This window comes from Heloderma suspectum, chromosome 2 (assembly GCF_057233095.1).
Source record: "Heloderma suspectum isolate Gila_16-S chromosome 2, 16-S_ref, whole genome shotgun sequence".
NCBI lineage: Eukaryota > Metazoa > Chordata > Lepidosauria > Squamata > Helodermatidae > Heloderma > Heloderma suspectum.
The window spans coordinates 143223376-143231812 of NC_139459.1; the positions used below are offsets into that span (position 1 = coordinate 143223376).

The 8437-nt window shown below is 44.5% G+C and overlaps 1 pseudogene across 1 annotated transcript in view; it reads right to left on the reverse strand.

Moving 5' to 3' along the window:
- LOC146352896 (protein CFDP2 pseudogene) overlaps positions 1-8437 on the reverse strand; it is a 1048348-nt pseudogene that overhangs the window by 496354 nt on the left and 543557 nt on the right. The window lies entirely within an intron of this gene.

An 8437-nucleotide genomic window follows, 5' to 3' on the forward strand; every position in this document is an offset into this window, starting at 1 on the left:
GGGAAGAAATGGAAGCAGTGACAGATTTTACTTTCTTGGGCTCCAAGATCACCGCAGATGGTGACTGTAGCCATGAAATTAAAAGACGCTTGCTCCTTGGGAGGAAAGCTATGGCCAACCTAGACAGCATAGTAAGAAGCAGAGACATCACCTTGCCGACAAAGGTCCGTCTAATCAAAGCTATGGTTTTCCCAATAGTAATGTATGGGTGTGAGAGCTGGACTATAAGGAAGGCTGAACGCCGAAGAATTGATGCTTTCGAACTGTGGTGCTGGAGAAGACTCCTACGAGTCCCCTGGACTGCAAGGAGGTCAAATCAGTCCATCCAAAAGGAAATCAACCCTGAGTGCTCATTGGAAGGACAGATAATGAAGGTGAAGCCCCAATATTTTGGCCACCTAATGCGAAGAGAAAACTCCCTGGAAAAGACCCTGATGCTGGGAAAGACTGAAGGCAAAAGGAGAAGGGGATGGCAGAGGATGAGATGGCTAGATAGCATCACCGATGCAATGAATATGAACTTGAGCACGCTCCGGGAGAGAGCACGGGACAGGAAGGCCTGGCGTGCTATGGTCCATGGGGTCACGAAGAGTCGGACACGACTGAACGACTGAACAACAACAACATATAAAAAAATAAAAGCAGTTAAAATACACACCCCAAGGAATAATTTCTCCCAAATTCAAAGGCAATTTAACACAGAGCTCACTTCCCCTAATTCTTTGTTCCTCAAAATCAATTAAAAGATGACTTCTCTTAAGAAGTACAGAGTTTTAGAAATGGCTACTGCCACCGCTTCAGGGAGCCTTCCGTCTGTAAACCTTTGACTAATTTACTATGCCATCTGTAGAGGGCACTGCAGTCATACCCCACTTACCAGGGCGCAGAGTTAATGCTAAAGTCACAACTGGCACCTGCATCAGTCTTTAACTTGTCTTTGCTGTCAGCGTCCAGTAGGTGGCTCTGGAGCAACACAAATTAGTTTAAGAATAGACGGACACTTCAGGCCTACATGTAGCATTCCTGACCTTCTCGGCCTCAGACAAAACAAATGTTTCAAGTCATACTTAGTTTTGTCTAAAAGCTCCCCACCAAGGAGATCCCAAAACTGGCATAATCCACTCCCAAAATCTGCCAGTTTACAAATCACAGTAGAACTCTTGCTACAAAAGGCTTTATTATTATTATTGCATTTATATCCCGCCTTTTTTCCTCTTGCAAGGAACCCAAGGCCGCTTACATTATCCTCCTCCTCTCCATTTTATTCTCACAACAACAACCCTGTGAGGTAGGTTGGGCTGAGTGTGTGTGACTGGCCCAAAGTCACCCAGTGAGCTTCCATGGCCGAGTGGGGACTAGAACCCGGATCTCCCAGCTCCCAGTCCAACACTTGCCACTAACACCACACTGGCTGAGGCTCAATATACTAAAGTTAGATTTCCAGGGCTGGCTGGCCTAAGGGAGTTTGGGGCCAGAGGGCAGCAGTTTCACACTTCAGCTGTTGCCTTATCAGAATAACACAGGCACTGAATCCATTGTTCCTCAGACTTTTGATGACCGAAGTATACTCCCCTGCTGCCTTAGTTAAAACAGGAGGGGGACTTCACCTGTACACCTGTAGAAATATTTGCTTCTAGAATGTGTGAGTATAACAACTTATCCCATGGATTTGGATGAGCTCTCAAGTTTAGAGAAGAGTTGTTTGAAAAGACAACATGTGGTGTCCTCTCAAAACAGGTAATTTATGTGGGAAGTTTGCCACTTCAAAATAAAGGCTAGATAAGTGTGTGCTGGAACTACACAGCAGGGAATTGCACAGCCTTCAAGGAACGAGAAACCTTTAAAAATAGCTTGCCATATATGCTTATATAAAAAGTCTTAATGTAGCATCTGACTTAGGTGGTTTAACCTTAGGTGGTTTAAAGAGGGAGCAGCAAGGGTGGTGGTTAGCTGCTGGTTTATAACTTTTTGTTTTGTTTGGATAACTGAAAAAAAAACATTTATAAAATAGGTCACAAAATGGTAGAGCCAGTGTGTGTGTGTGTAACTGTAAGTAATTGTTGTTTCTGATGACACAAGCAATATCCAGTTGGCACTCATGACATTTGTATAACTGCATTCCACTCAGGAATGGCAATGGAAGTGCTATCCACGGGAATAATAACATTTTCCCAGTGATGACAAAAATCTTTGCTACCAAAGTCATAGAATCATAGAATAGTATGGTTGGACGGGGCCTACAAGGCCATCAAGTCCAACCCCCTGCTCAGTGCAGGAATCCAAGTCAAAGCATCCCTGACAGATGGCTGTCCAGCCTCGTCTTGAACGCCTCCAGTGTGGGAGAGCCCACCAGCTCCCTAGGGAAGTGGTTCCATTGTCGTATTGCTCTAACAGTCAGGACGTTTTTCCGGATGTTCAGCCGGAATCTGGCTTCCTGTCACTTGAGCCCATTATTCCGTGTCCTGCACTCTGGCATGATCGAGAAGACATCCTGGCCTTCCTCTTTGGGACAACCTTTCAAGTACCTGAACAGTGCTATCATATCTCCCCTCAGTCTTCTCTTCTCAAGGCTAAACATGCCCAGTTCTTTCAGTCTCTCTTCATAGGGCTTTGTTTCCAGTCCCCTGATCATCTTTGTTGCCCTCCTCTGAACCCTCTCCAGCTTGTCTGCATCCTTCTTAAAGTGTGGTGCCCAGAACTGGACACAGTTACTTGAGATGAGGCCTAACCAGTGCTGAGTAGAGGGGAACTAGTACTTCCCGGGATTTGGAAGCGATGCTTCTATGAATGCAGCCCAAAAGAGCATTTGCCTTTTTTGCAGCCACATCCCATTGTTGGCTCATATTCAGCTTGTGATTGACAACAATTCCAAGATCCTTCTCGCTTGTAGTGTTGTTGAGCCACGTATCCCCCATCTTGTAACTGTGCATTTGGTTTCTTTTTCCTAGGTGCAGAACTTGGCATTTATCCCAATTAAATTTCATTCTGTTGTTTTCTGCCCGGCGCTCCAGCCTATCAAAATCACTTTGAATTTTGTTTCTGTCTTCCAAAGTATTAGCTATCCCACCCAATTTTGTGTCATCTGCACATTTGATCAGCATTCCCTGCACCTCCTCCTCCAAGTCATTAATAAAAATGTTGACAAGCACTGGGCCCAGGACTGAGCCTTGTGGTACCCCACTTGTAACCTTTCCCCAGTTTGAGAAGATCCCATTGATAAGCACTCTTTGAGTCCAATTCTGTAGCCAACTGTGGATCCACCTGAGAGTTTTTTCATCTAGCCCACCTTGAGCTCGTTTGCTCATCAGGATGTCATGGGGCAGTTTGTCAAAAGCTTTGCCGAAGTCAAGGTGTATTATGTCCACAGCATTCCCACAGTACACAAGGGAGGTTACCTGATCAAAAAATGAGATCAGATTCGTGTGGCAGGATTTGTTCTTGACAAATCCATGTTGGCTTCGAGTAATCACTGCATTGTTTTCAAGGTGCTTCCAGATGGATTGCTTTATCATCTGCTCCAGAATTTTCCCAGGGATTGATGTCAGACTGACTGGTCATCCCAGGTTCCTCCTTTTTACCCTTTTTGATATAGTGCAACCCCACCTCCCTTTCTGTTCCTCATGAAAGTGTGAGCTATGCATCAAGAGTGAGCAAACTACTGCACATTTGTTTTCCATGCCACACTTAGTTGTTTTAAGCTATTACAAGAATTACATGAAAAACTGATTGCTGACTAAACCTGAACTAGGAAGGACAGAATCCCTGCTGACCATCCTCTGGAGAATTATCCTGGTAACCAGGCTGATAACAGCAACCACAAACCTGTTGCTGTGGCTGGAGGCTCAAAGAAACATCCAACCTGTCCAAAAAGAAGTTTTGCCAGACATTTTGAAGGGGGAAACATGTTCTCCACTTTACCATTCAGGAAGATTAAATATGGAGATGGCAAAAAGCAGATTGATTGAGTGATAAATGATTTAATGGTTAAATATAAGTCTCCTCATCAAACATGTAAAGTTTGCAGCAGTCTCCTTAAAGACTCAATTCATAGGAGAGCCTCAGTTTAAAGCTGAGATGAACTGGCATTTGATCCAGCATTTGCCAAAAATAGCTAACAAGGAAGCTGACCTTTTCTACCATATAAACATGTCCTCTAACCACTAGGTAACACTATCCAATTTAGATGTTATTGCCTTCTTCCCAAAACTGTTGCCTTTCAGATGTTTTGAACTTCAGCTCCCATCAGCCCCAATCAGCATGGCCAGTGTTCAGGTATACTTGTAGTCCAAAACACCTGGTTCAGGAAGGCCTCTATACTTAATGCACCATCTCAAATTAATCTCCAGCTTTGCTAATATGAGGTCAGTACATTTTTCTCTGCTTTGGCTCTCTGCCTTACAAGAGACCTTGGAGTTCCAAGCTCTGTTGGCTGGCTAAGGTGGTTTGTTTAGGTGGACTTTTTTTAAGCCCATGTAATTCATGTGGACACCAGTGCTTTAAGAAGCTGCTGCTTTGCCTCTTCACTGTTTTTACTAGATTTTCCTGTTTTATTGTAGCTTAATTATATTTTTATATGATTATATTTTTGTTGTTAGAGGCTTTGAGTGCTATTTTTAGTGGAATGCAAGGATACAAATTATCTTAATGAATAAATTAGTACCAGAAAAAGGTCCAAACAGCTATGGCTGGTTTTTGTATTTTCAAAGGGAGAGCTGCCCTTGCTCTTTCAGTCTAGCATATCTTTCTGCACACTGATAGCCGTTTGTAGCAGGCACGGTTTTACCTATTAATACTGGGTAACATCTTCTCTATTTCATTTTAAACTATTACAAAATGCAGACTTTAGCTTTAGATGTTAGCCTAGCAACATCTTTCTCCCCCGAACATGCCAACTTTTGGTGGTGGTGTTCATTCTTACAATCCAGCCTGGAGTTCTTGCGAACTCCAAAACTTGCTTGCTATTTTGTGACTTTTTTTAGTAGGGTCTTATGAAAGTATGATGCTATTGTTGCTGTTTTGACCCTTAATACATTTCAGCTGCTCTGGTAATTGTTCCTGCTGGTGGGGCTTGGGGGAGAAAATGTGCCAAGCTGTTGCATATCACCAGAGTGGGAGGAACAGGAAGCTGTTGTGGGATGGCAAACAGTGTGTGCAATGGAGTGTTGAGGGAAGATGGGGAACTCCCGGACACAACAGTGGAGGGAAAACAACCACCACCCAATGCACACGCTTATTACTCTGAACCTTTGTTAGCATACAGCTCCTATGAATAATCTGGGGAATAGCAACTGGCAATCTTAGCAGACCTGTGTTTCTCAGCATACATCTGCTTATAGTGCGTATCCAGGGGAAAAGGATGAAGAGTGGGGAGATGCATCTAATGTGATAGACCCCTAAACTCATGATACAGGAAAGTTTCAGGAGATGAAAGGGGGCGTTACACCTTTTCCCCCCTTTCTCTTTCTTCAGAACTTGTACACTCTGCTTCCTGCCTATATAGCTATGAAATGCTGCGGTCTGGGTCTGGTAGCCTTCTAGCACTGCGTAGCACAACAGGTGGCAACCTCAGACAGCGGGAGGATGAGTGTCCTTTATCCCTTCCCCACTCCTAACACAAGCACACCGCTAGGCTTGAACATCACTAAAAGGCTCCGAGGAGTTCCGAAGTGTCTGGAGCCCTGAACAGGAGGATCAAAGACAACGCTGGGCTAGCCTTTGGTTCTTTTGAGTGCTCGTACTTTGTGATGCTGCTGAAGCCACATATCATGAGTTACGGCTGCAATTAAGAATAACCATTCCAAGCTGCTACCTACTGTGGTGGCATAAATAAGGACCACATTTTTCTAGGAGCCCTTACCTGTTGTTGTTGTTGTTGTTGTTATTTATTGCATTTCTATACTGCCCAATAGCCGAAGTTCTCTGGGAGGTTTACAAATATTAAAAACATTAAAAATACAATATATAGAGATTAAAAACTATTTACATAAAAAACACATGAACAGACAATATACACAAAAGAAACATATATCTAAACCAACTTCAAACAAACAATCTCAAAAGCAAACAACCATAATCGTAAGACATTCCAGGATTGATTAAAACTTCTCATATGCTGCTGAATGCCTGGGAGAAGAGAAAGGTCTTAACCTGGCGCCGAAAAGATAACAATGTTGGCGCCAGGTAGGCCTCAGCAGGGAGATCATTCCATAGTTCCTTCCTGGTGTTCCTTCCAGTTGTTCCTTCCTGGTGAGTGTCAGCTGCCTGGGGTCTTTTTCTTCCTTAGCTTCAATTGCCAAAGAGACAGCAATTATACTCTAGAGACGTAGAACTGGCCAAGTTAGGCTCTCATAAAAATGTACAATGATTTCAAACATTGTATCTTTACTAAATAAATCATCAAGTGCTGATCACAAAGAAAAATACATTCTTATATCTTTTCTCCATATTACTGCCTCCCCTCTCTTGGGAAGGTGGGCTTGCTTCAAAACCCAGTTAAAATTCTAGCTCCTGCCAGGGTTGCTGCTAGGCCTGACTGGACACCTGGCAAAGAGCCACCATTCCCCACCCCTCCACCCCCAGCGTAACCACCATCTCTGCTGCTGCTGCAGCTGCCCATCATTCCCTGAGTTGGGTTGGCTTGCACAGTGCTGGTGTTTTGCATGGTTTCCTTCCACACAATGCCTGGGAGCATCTGATGTAGAAATGCAAGGGGTGGAGCTGGCAGCAGAAATGCCTGGAAGCCCAAGCAGGGTAGGCATCTATGCCAGCAGGCCCTGTGTGGTGTGTGCACTCCCTGTGCATGCCGGGCATGACTTCTGCATTGGCTTACAGAGAGGCTAGCACTTAAATGGGTTATGTTTAGACTAAGTAACATCGTGGTTTTACCTTCCTCTGCTCACATGAGACGCAGAGAGGGTAGCAGGAGAAGGGGGGAAGGACACATGGCAACAGAAGGGCATTAAGTGTCTCACACATAACAACAGCCCTGCTAGATCAGACCAAAGGCCCATCTAGTCCGGCAACCCATTTCCTTCAGTGGCCAGCCAATGCCTCTGGGAAGCCCACAAGCAGGATACAAATGCAACAGCTCTCCCCCGCTCTTGCTGGTACTGAGAAGCAGAGTACCACTGAAACCTGGGGTGTCTCTACATTAAGCAAAAAATCCACATCCTTTCCAGGGCTTTCTGCTTTCGTTGTGGGATTAGGATGGGCTTCTTTACACAGCAAAGACATGGTTTGCCTAGAGGAAGCCTGTCCCTCCGTCCCTGGCATGTGTGCAAAGGAGTGGAGTGGGGTGGGGTCTTGCTTTCATAGCTTAACTTGTGCTGTATTCTTTCCTCACAGCCCTAGGCACACTTACTTGGGAGAAAGCCCCACTGAAATTAATGGGGTGCTCTGAATCAAGAGAGGACATTGATTCTGAGCTTGGTGGGGTAGGTGGTCAGATCTGTCTCTCTTCATGGCAGGGAGGCATTTTACTCCCTTCTCCCTCTGATCAAGAGACACATGGCTTGAACTGAGGAAAGTCCTTCCTCGGCAAGTACACGGTGCTGAGCTGGCATTACACACTTCCAAAATGGTGCCATTAACTTTTGTTACTAGTTTATCTCTGATCTTTTTGAAAGCGCGATAAAAGGGCAAATGTGTGCCAGGCATCCTGGAGGCTAACGTCATGTAAAGGACCCACTTCTGTGAGTGACCAATCACGAGCGTGCAATTAATCATTTGTGTAAAGACACCCCTGGAGGTTGCATATTGCTGTTATATTTACTTTTCCTTCATGAATTTGTCTAATCCCGTTTTAAAGCTATCTCAGCTAGTGTCCATGAGGGCAACTTGTGGCAGTGAATTCCATAAATTAGGGACTGTGTGAAATAGTATTTATTTTGTCTATCCTGGATCTCCAACCAGTCAGTTTCATTCGATGACCTTGAGTTCCGGTATTATAAGGGAGAGAAAAACCTCCCTCTAGCCACTTTCTCCACACCATTCATGCATGGTGTGTCCCCAAGCCCCGGTCATCCCCAGCTACCTTTTTCAAGACTAGAAAGGCCTACTGTATTGTATTTATTTAATTTCATTTATATACCACCTTTCTTCCATCATGGAACTCAAGGTGGCTACATGTGGTTCCCAGGTACTCTCTCCTCCAAGCACTGACCAGACCCAGACCTGATAAGCTTCAGCAAGGTAGCTGTCTCATGTGCCTACAGACCTCTTAGGGAAGGTGCTCCAGCTCCCTGATCATTTTGGCTGTTCCTTCATGCATCTTTTCCAGCTCTACAATATTCATGTTGAGATGATGTACTGAGAACTCAACATGACATTCTAAGTGTAGCTACATCATAGATTTCGTGATGTAATTTTTTCTCCCTTTCCTAACAATCCTTAGCATGGGGCTTGCCTTTTTTACAGCTGCCACACTGGGTCGATGTTT